Below are 10,000 nucleotides of genomic sequence, written 5' to 3'. Positions count from 1 at the left end.
AAGAAAACGTTTTGAAATCTCACAATTTGGAGAAAAGAAAATTATCTGATATCAATCTTTTTCAGAAAGAAAACGTTTTGAAATCTCACAATTTGGTGAAAAGAAAATTATCTGATATCAACCTTTCTCAGAAAGAAAACGTTTTTTGAATCTCACGATTTTGACGATGAGAAAATGCTAGAATTAAAACCTTTATCAGAAAGAAAACGTTTTTTGAATCTCACGATTTTGACGATGAGAAAATGCTAGAATTTAAACCTTTATCAGAAAGAAAACATTTTTTGATTCTCACGATTTTGACGATGAGAAAATGCTAGAATTTAAATTTTTACCGAAAGAAAACCTTTTTTGGATCTCACTATTTTGACGATGAGAAAATGCTATTAAATGCTCGAATTCCAACCTTTGTCTGAGAGAAAACGCTTCCAATTTTGGAAAATAACGTAAAACAAAAACGTCAAATCTCGTTATTTGACAAGGAAGACGTTACTCTAAATCCCACCAATTAAAGAAAAGAAAACGTTTTGATTTCAATAAACTGAAGAAGAAAGACTCTTCAAATGTCATCAATGGACGATGCGAAAACGTCTTGATTTCTATTAAGTGACGCAGAGAAAACGAGGAAGAGAAAACGCTTCGAATTCCACCACTGTACTAAGAGAAAGTTCCTTCGTTCTCCACCATTTTTTCAAAAACGCAAAAGAATTCCACTATTCGACGTAGAGAACGCACCTTCAAAACACCACCAGATCCGTTTCGTGCAAAACAAATTTATAGTCTCTCTCTCTATCTCACATCCGACGCCTCTAAAATCACTCACGTCATTTCCCTAAGGAATAGAAATCCCCTCGGGGCCCCCCCCCCAAACCCCCCCAAACCCCCCCCCCCTTAAAAAAACATGAATACAGAATGACAGATTCAATGCTTTTCTATTTTTTTCTTTAATAACGAAGACACTGCTGAGGAAGATAACGACCTTGATATCTGCGCTGCCTGGAAAGGGGGCCGGTAGATGTGTGTGAGTACCAAAGGAGAGGGAGGAGGGAGGTAGGGGGAGGGGGGGAGGCAGAAGGCCCTGAATCAACAGGTGGTCTCATTCATCAAGATTTTGCAGACTTTATTTTTTAGGCTTATATATATATGCACCATCTTCATTCGTCTTCCTTCTCTCTCTCTCCTCGTCTCATCTTCTCTCTCTTCTTCTTCCTCCCTCTCTTCCGTCTCTTTCTTTCTCTAACTCTTTCCAAGTGTAACGAAGATGAAAATGGGCCAAATAAAATTTAGAATAGCTCTCTCTTTCTCTCTCTCTCTCTCTCTCTCTCAGTCTCTCTCTCTCTCTCTCTCTCTCTCTCTCTCTAACAACAGCAGTGTTAGAGAGTTCAAAAGGAAGCAGACAAAATCATTAGAACATTGTGAATGAACGGTAAAACCTGCTTCTAGAGATAAATGAGCACATGATGTCTCCTCTTAGGATGGACTAACAAGTCTTTGAGACATCCTAATCCGTGTAACTCTCTCTCTCTCTCTCTCTCTCTCTCTCTCTCTCTCTCTCTCTCTCTCTCTCTCTCTCCGAAGGAAACCATTCCATTTATCCGAAGGCAAAAGACGTTTCAAGACATTTCAAAATTAAGGACTGAAAAATATTTTGGAAAAAAAAAAAAACACTTCAGAAAAATTACGAACTGGAAGGCAACGTCAAACTGCATAATTTGACCTATTCTACATCTATCTATCTATCTATCTATATACCTATCTACCTATCTATATACCTGTCTACCTGTTTGTCTATTTATCTATCTATCAGCAAGGTTTACAATAAAATAAAAAAAGAAAATTACAAACTAACAGGGCTATATAAACAGTATAAGAAGCATTTCAACCTTTTTGTAAAAAGATCTGTTTCCTCCATTCACGTTTACGTGGGGAAGCTGAAAGTTTAATTAAAGCTAAACAAAACAAAAGACTTCACCAACAACATCTACAACAAGAAACAACAACAATAAACACTAATAAATTCAACAACAACGAATAAATCGAAATGCCGACACGATGGCTTCGAAGAAGAGAACGTTGCAATATCAGGGTTGTTTGACGCCTATGTAGGAAAACAAGCTCTGTGAAACATGTTCCTGTGCTTAGTTAAACGCTCCCCACCCCCCACACCTCTCTTCATTCTCCCTCCTCTCTCTCTTCTCTCTCTCTTCTCTCTCCTCCTTCTCCCTTCTCCTCTCCTCTCTTTCTCTCTCTCTCTCTCTCTCTCTCTCTCTCTCTGTATTTTCTCTTTTCAGATATCTACTATTCCTTTATCTCCATGGCTTTGCCTCTCAAGGCTGTACATTTTCTTACGTGGCTATGAATTCTCTCTCTCTCTCTCTCTCTCTCTCTCTCTCTCTCTCTCTCTCTCTCTGTGTGTGTGTGTGTGTGTGTGTGTCTGTGTCTGTGTCTGTGTGTATGAGTGTGGATATAAATTATTCCTTCCTCTCTATATATATTTTTTTCCCTTAAAGGCAGTATATTTTCTCTATAGCTATAAACTCTCTCTCTCTCTCGATGCATATGTTTGCAATACGAATATTGGCCAATTATATCATTATCAAATAATATTGTTGAGCCAGAAGAGCAATTAATAATAATAGAAAAGGTATGATATAAAATTAACGCACTAAACACAGCCATTCTTTCTAACAGAATATGTTTAAAAGAGGGTCTTCTTCCAAGATATTATTATTATAATTATTAGTATTATTATTATTATCATAATAAGTTAAACAACCTTACAAATCAGTCTCGTAATAGGACAATTAACCACTGAGCAGGACAATCAACAATACACTGATATCTCATAACATGACAATCAACCTCACACCGCAGTTATAATGACTACTATTATTATTATTATCATTGTTATTATTATCATAAGTTAATCAATCTTACATATCACTCTCGTAATAGGGCAATTAACCACTGAGCAGGACAATCAACCATACACTGAAATCACATCTTAATATGACAATCAACCTCACACAGCAGTCTCATAATCAGGCAATCAACCTTCTGCTGAAATCTCATATTACGGCAATCAACCTTAACACACGACGAAATCCCGTAATTACGGACATGACTCCCAGCATCAGCTATCTCATCTCCCCAGCCTCTTAATGACAAGAACCTGCAGCATCCCTCCTCCTCCTCCAAATAACGTCCTTCGCGGCGGCAAAGATGCTCTTGGAGGCTGAGCTGGATGAAGGCCAAGACGTCCCATCATCTCGGACTCGGACCGAAACAAGAGAAAGATGCTCGCAGCATCACCAGCAGCAGTAGCAGCATCCGTGGGGGGGTTTAATATCTCCATCCTCCGTGAATAATGAAATCCGCAGTATATATCTCTCCCTCGCTGGCTTGATAAAAAAAAATGGACGGGTGGACAAAAAAGATGGAAATTCACAAAGGCGATTTTGGCTGCTGGGCAGCTGCATCTCCCTCCAGCCTTAATGGCTGCAGCAGTGCAGTTGCTTTATGACGGGGTTTGTCCGGGGGATAATATATTTCCCAAGAGGAAAAAGAAGTTTTGTGTTGTTAGTGCGTCTCTAGTTTTCTTATTCCTCTTATAACTCAAGAGTACAGTTTCGAGCGAGCTTGTGTGCATTGCGTGAACACGACACGTAAACACACACTCAACTAGACAGATAGAAAGAATACGTATTCCTTCGCTGTGTGTACTACAGTCAGCAGGAAATATATGGGTTAGTAAGAGTTTCTGTACGAGGGCTTGAAGATGCTGACTCGACTCACCAACCGATTGATCGGTTTTCAACCATGCACTGCTTTTACAACACAATATTCCTCAGTTTTCAACTATGCCCTGCTTTTACAACACCGTATTCAAGAGAGGAAATTAAAGGTCCGCAAAGATTAATTATGTACGCTGAAAGGTAATCTTTTTAAACCATTATTATCCTATAATACAATTCTACTCTTATCTCAATAATTCACTTAAATTCTTATCGATTTGTCTATTAGTTTAATAGCTCATTTTTTCTTTGCTAATGCTGATCACTTCTTTCGGTTTTTTCCATTACCCTCTGTTGCTTCTTTTCAATGAATAATAATATAATAATAATAATAATAATAATAATAATAATAATAATAATAATAATAATAATAATAATAATAATAATAATAAATAACAATAATAATAATTTGGATAAAAGACCCTCTATTAGGCAAATACTGTTAAAGATAATGGCAAATGAAGCGAGTTGACTATATTGTTTATTATATTTTTTCTTTTTATCTAAGACAAACAGGTAAAAACAATATATAAAACCAATTCACTTAGTTCTACCATTCTCTTCAACATAATGATAATTATAATAATGATATTAATAATAATATTTAACTCCATTCCTCGTACATGATTCTACTAATTTCCTCTCCATACTATCATTAATATTGCATTTACAGAACTATTAATTCCCTCCTGAATCTCTCAGAACCTTCATAATTTATTTCTAACCTTCAGTTCAACATAACTGCGAGTGCAGCTTATTTTTTTTTTTTTTCTAATCACCAAGAGAAGCTTTCCATTTTCTGCAAAAGGATGTGTCTCTGTGTGTGTGACGTCAAGGCCTCAATCTACAACCCCCCCCCCCCCCCTCTCAAACTATGAGCTATGAAATGATTATTGTCCTACTTCAGCCTTTTGCTTTCTCAAGCGTCCTCGTTAACCCAAATAAGGTTTGATCTTTTTCCTGTCGTTTTCACGTGGTGGTTCAGGTTGGCTTCGTATGTCTGTTAAAACCATAAGTGTCAGTGGTTACATCAGAGGTAGAGAGAATTAGATAATAAAGAACATTTGTAGCCTAATGCGTATACAATACACACACACACATACACATACACACACACACACACACACACACACACACACACACATATATATATATATATATATATATATATATATATATATATATATATATATATATATATATAGTGTGTGTTGTGTGTTTGCGCTTGTCTCTCTCTCTCTCTCTCTCTCGTCTCTCTCTCTTCTCTCTCTCCCTCTCTCTCTCTCTTCTCTCTCTATATATATATATATATATATATATATATATATATATATGTCTATGTATATTATATATACGTATATATATACGTATGTATGTACATATATATACGTATATACATATATACGTATATAATGCATAAATACCTGGTGGCAAACGTACAACTAAGCATGAGAATGTGTGTGTATAATCTTCCAATTCAAGAACCTTGGTAGACCTCATTAAGTAAGGGTAATTCATCGGATGATAATTTCCAAATCCCATTGCCCCGGGGGCTCGATAATAACCAAAACTTCCTCATTCCATTAGCGCAATGAAAAACAAGAGTGAGGAAGTTTTTTTCTTTGATAATAACGCGATTATCATCAATTACGTCATTTTATGGCAGTTTTTTTTTTCTTATTAACTTTTGATATCATCGCTTGGTTACGGCAAGCAAGCTGTTCAAAATACTCTGTAAGTGTATGTATACATATCGTAAGTGTATTTTGTGTGTTTCATTGTAGGATGAGCGTGTATGAACATGTATGTATGTATGCAATTAGGTGTGTTTATGATGTATGTATACATGTATACTAATACAGTTAATTTATCAATGTACATTAATATTCCTCAGCGTATACAATTCGTGTTGCAATAATAATTATGAATAATCATGTGCATTACTCCATAATGAAATGTGCTTTCGTTTGAAAATAATATTGACAAAATACTTACTGAAGCTCTAACATTATACACTAATTACATTCAGAACTAATTTCTCTCTCTCCTTCTCTCAAATATATATATATATATATATATATATATATATATATATATATATATATATATATATATATATGTGTATATACATATATATATATATATATATATATATATAAATTATATATATATATATATATATATATTTCATAAATACTATATATGATATATATATATATATATATAGATATATAATATATATAGATGGGATAGATAATATAATATATAATAGTATAAATATATAAAAATACACAATAGACATATATAATCTCATAAATACTCTCTCTCTCTCTCTTAAATTTTATGATATATATATAATATATATATATCATATAGATATATATAGATTTATATATACATACAAAATTTTCGTCAATAATCTCTCCTTTCCCTCCCTCGGCCCCGCGCTCCCCCAAAAGATTGTCTGGCAACATCTCTTAAAAGAGACGAGAAACATAACGGAGTATAATATCTGATCCCCGTTGAGACGTCTCCCTGTCAGTCACGGTCGCTGCCAATTACGAGACTTACTTCGCAATCAACTCGTTAAATAATACGACGATTTCCATTAGTAGTAATTACAGAGGCGCTTGTGGAGTAAAAATCTTTATGTCGTTGTGACCAAGATCAAAATTCGTGAGTTGAGAGAATAAATTTAGCGGTTGGTATCGTCTACTGATGTAATGTTTATTAATAAGCATGGCCAATTTATGCGAGAGAGAAACGGGTAGAGGAAACAAACAATTGACTGATTGTACGTTACTTGGCGTCATAAGAGGCTATATATATAATATATATATATATATATATATATATATATATATATATATATATATATATATATATATACTATATATATATATATATATACAGGGTGTCCATAAAGTCAGTACCATTCTCAGCAATAAATGCTCATGTATATACATTTATATATATATATATATATATATATATATATATATATATATATATATATATATATACACACATATATAACATATATATATATCTATATATATTATATATATATGTGTGTGTGTGTGTGTGTGTGTGTATAATAATTTTATATATATATAAATAGAGAGAGAGAGAAAGGGGGGGGATGTCTATTCCTACGCACCGATTTACTATTTCTCAAAGCCCATGAATCCTCCTAACACCTCCAAACACGAACCGATCAATCAACGAGGGCAAAAACAGCTTTTAACCAATGAAGAAGAAGAAGAAGAAAAGGAAGGGAAAATGCCGGTAAAATTAATAATTTAACAATAATAAGTTCACGGTCAGCGCAATTCTTAAAGGAGAGAAAGGGGAACAGGTAAATTATATACTACCTCCAAGGGTCAGAATTAGCTTTCCCTGCCGAGGGATTTTCCCCTACTCCTATCGGCCCCTGATCTGAAAGGCTGGCTGCTGCTCCTGCTGCTAGCCCGGGAAGGCAACGCCTTCAACTGCGCATGTGCATCATTTCAAATCGTCTCCCTCTCTCTGGGGTTCGGCAACTTCGGTGTCTACATGGGAGAGGTTGATTGATGATCGTCGATGGGTGAATGAGGTTGGAGAATATATCAGTTATATTGGGGTTTTTTGTTTTCCTGTCATTTCGTGAATTACTTTTTGATTGGTGTGAGGAGAAACAGACTATCATTAACTGTCACACACATAGGCACAAACATATTTTATATACATGTACACAAGTTTATTGAAATACATATACTATAAATACGAATTTATATAAACATTTATATCATATGTACACGTATATTTCACACAGACATGTACACTATATATATATATATATATATATATATATATATATATATATATATATATATATATATATAAATTACACATAATTCACACACACACACACAGAAAAACATACATAATTCACATAAAAGATACACAATACACAGGCACATAATGACTTACATTTTACTCTTTACTTTTACTCTTTTTACCTTACTGTTCTTGCACTCAGTTGTCTAAAGAATTTACCGAAACCGCCAACAGGCTCACATAAACTTTACAAGCTCACTTTCCCCTTACACCCCCCTCCCTCCACAACCCTCGACGTGTCCCCTTCTCACTCACTCACTCTCTCTCTCGTGGCAAGCTCCTCCGGAAGAAGAGGAAAAAAAAAAAGTCCGACTTGCAGTCTCGTGCGAGAGTGAGTTTGCAACTTTCTCCCTGCACTTATGCAGCCCTGTTGTCTGTTTCTTTCTTTGATGAAATTGACGCTACTGCACCCTAGGGTACTACGGCACTCGTGTGTGTGTGTGTGTGTGTGTATGTGTGTGTGTGTGTGGTGGTGGTGTGGTGTGGTTCTGGCTGGCATGTTCACATAGCTTCCATTTTTTGAAGCCGATTCACGCAATTTAACAGGTTCAACTGACCTTTTTAAAAATATCGATTTGGGTACGTTTCGCGTTTGTCTTTGCTCTGAGAGAGAGAGAGAGAGAGAGAGAGAGAGAGAGAGAGAGAGAGCTCTAGGTAAAAGTTCCTCTAGGTCACCGAAACACGGGACATTCAAACAAACGTTTGCCGTACGATCAGTTTCGTGTTTTGCCGTATTCACGCAACAGAAAACGTATACAAATCTGAGGAATCTTTCTCCAGTGTGTAGTAAATCCATTATATAACTGCTTACTAGAATCACGTGTGCATCTGTGTATAGATGTATGCAAATAAGAGCAAAATTGCTTCTCTTCTCGTTAGAGTGCGGTTATATTTTTTGCTTCAAAGTGTTACTAGTGTGATTTAAGATGCGATTTGTAAGTCATACACATAAAATTCACTCGCTCCTTCGTGGCTGTAACTAAGTTCGTATAATCATAACGTTTCTACCTTCTTCGTGATTTAAAATCAACCATACATTTACAAAAGTAAAACTATCCTGAAAGAGATTACTTCAATTTCAATCTACGTATCCTTTTTTTCATTATAATTAACTGACTCCTTGCGTCTGTTTATAAATTTGACTAGCAAATTTGATAACCTTTTCTATAGCGTTTTCTCAATCTTAACGTACAATTTTTCTGTAGATATAGATCCCAGTGTGATTATTATCAAAACAGGCTGACACTGCACCTTACAGTCACTGACAGTTAACAATATTAGTGTGTTTTTGTGGTTGTAAACTTTCTGCTTTTATAGCATGTCAAACGGACGTCTATATAATATAAGTTACCCTTACAAAAGGAGATTATTTATAGAAAATGGCAGAGTACATTCTCTATCTTAATCCTTTCATGGGTAGCTATACCAACCTTACTTTCAACTCTCCTTATTGGGAAACATTTCTTTATTTATTATATCCCAACCTCACCGCCCCTCCCCCCCACCCCTCTCTTTCTAATAGCTCAAGATCTGTAGCCAAGATATTTGTAAAGGTTTGCTTGTGCTTATTTAAGTTATCAAACCAAAAAACGCATGAGTTTTGATGGTACTGGACCCTAATCTTTAATGTTATCGTATACTTCAATGCAAGAATATCATTTCTATATTCGAAACGCTTTTGAGAATAACGGAGTATTTATACAATGTATTTCATCAAGTGTATACCCACATATTTCGTAAAACAGAATAGAAATGTGACATATGGTGCTTTGTTTCGCAGGCAGGGAAAAATTTTTTGAAAAGTAGTACCGTTAATTTTTTTTTTCCGTTTGCACTCTTATGTAAACTTTTTATTTTCTGGAGGGGCGTGCTTTTTCCACTTACAGGCCTTTTATCTCTTGATTATATAAGGCTCACAAACTCCGGCGTGGGGCAACATTTATCTAGCTAGAGATCGCAGTTTCCCAAACAAAACCTGCCCATTTCAGCGAAGACATTCCCTTCTTGAGCGAAGCTTTGTGGAACAAGGCGTGGTCTCGTTCAGAGAAAAATAAACAACCCACTAATAAGTCGATTCTTGAAAGGGGGGACGAGACTGCACAACCTTTTCGAAACGAAAATAGAGAAGTCAGTGTTCTTTAGCGTAGCCAGCATATATACATTCCCTTGGCATTAGAAAGTCATAGTCACCCCCCATCAATCAGCGGTAGAAGGCGCGCAGACGAAGTTGAAAGAAAACGGTTAGCCAGCAACGAAACAAGTTTCGGTAAACATTGCATCCACGGCGGCGACATGCGTTGCTCGGGACTTCCCCTTCGGAGCAAGTAGAC

At 35.6% G+C, this 10,000-nt stretch overlaps 1 protein-coding gene across 2 annotated transcripts in view; it reads left to right on the top strand.

The window, feature by feature from the left end:
• Positions 1 to 10,000, top strand: part of LOC135199969 (uncharacterized) — a 73,415-nt gene that overhangs the window by 32,762 nt on the left and 30,653 nt on the right. The gene's annotated exons all lie outside the window — the stretch shown is intronic.

This window comes from Macrobrachium nipponense, chromosome 23 (genome assembly GCF_015104395.2).
Source record: "Macrobrachium nipponense isolate FS-2020 chromosome 23, ASM1510439v2, whole genome shotgun sequence".
NCBI lineage: Eukaryota > Metazoa > Arthropoda > Malacostraca > Decapoda > Palaemonidae > Macrobrachium > Macrobrachium nipponense.
The sequence above is the reverse complement of the archived record's forward strand: the minus strand, read 5'-3'. Positions and strand labels throughout refer to the sequence as shown.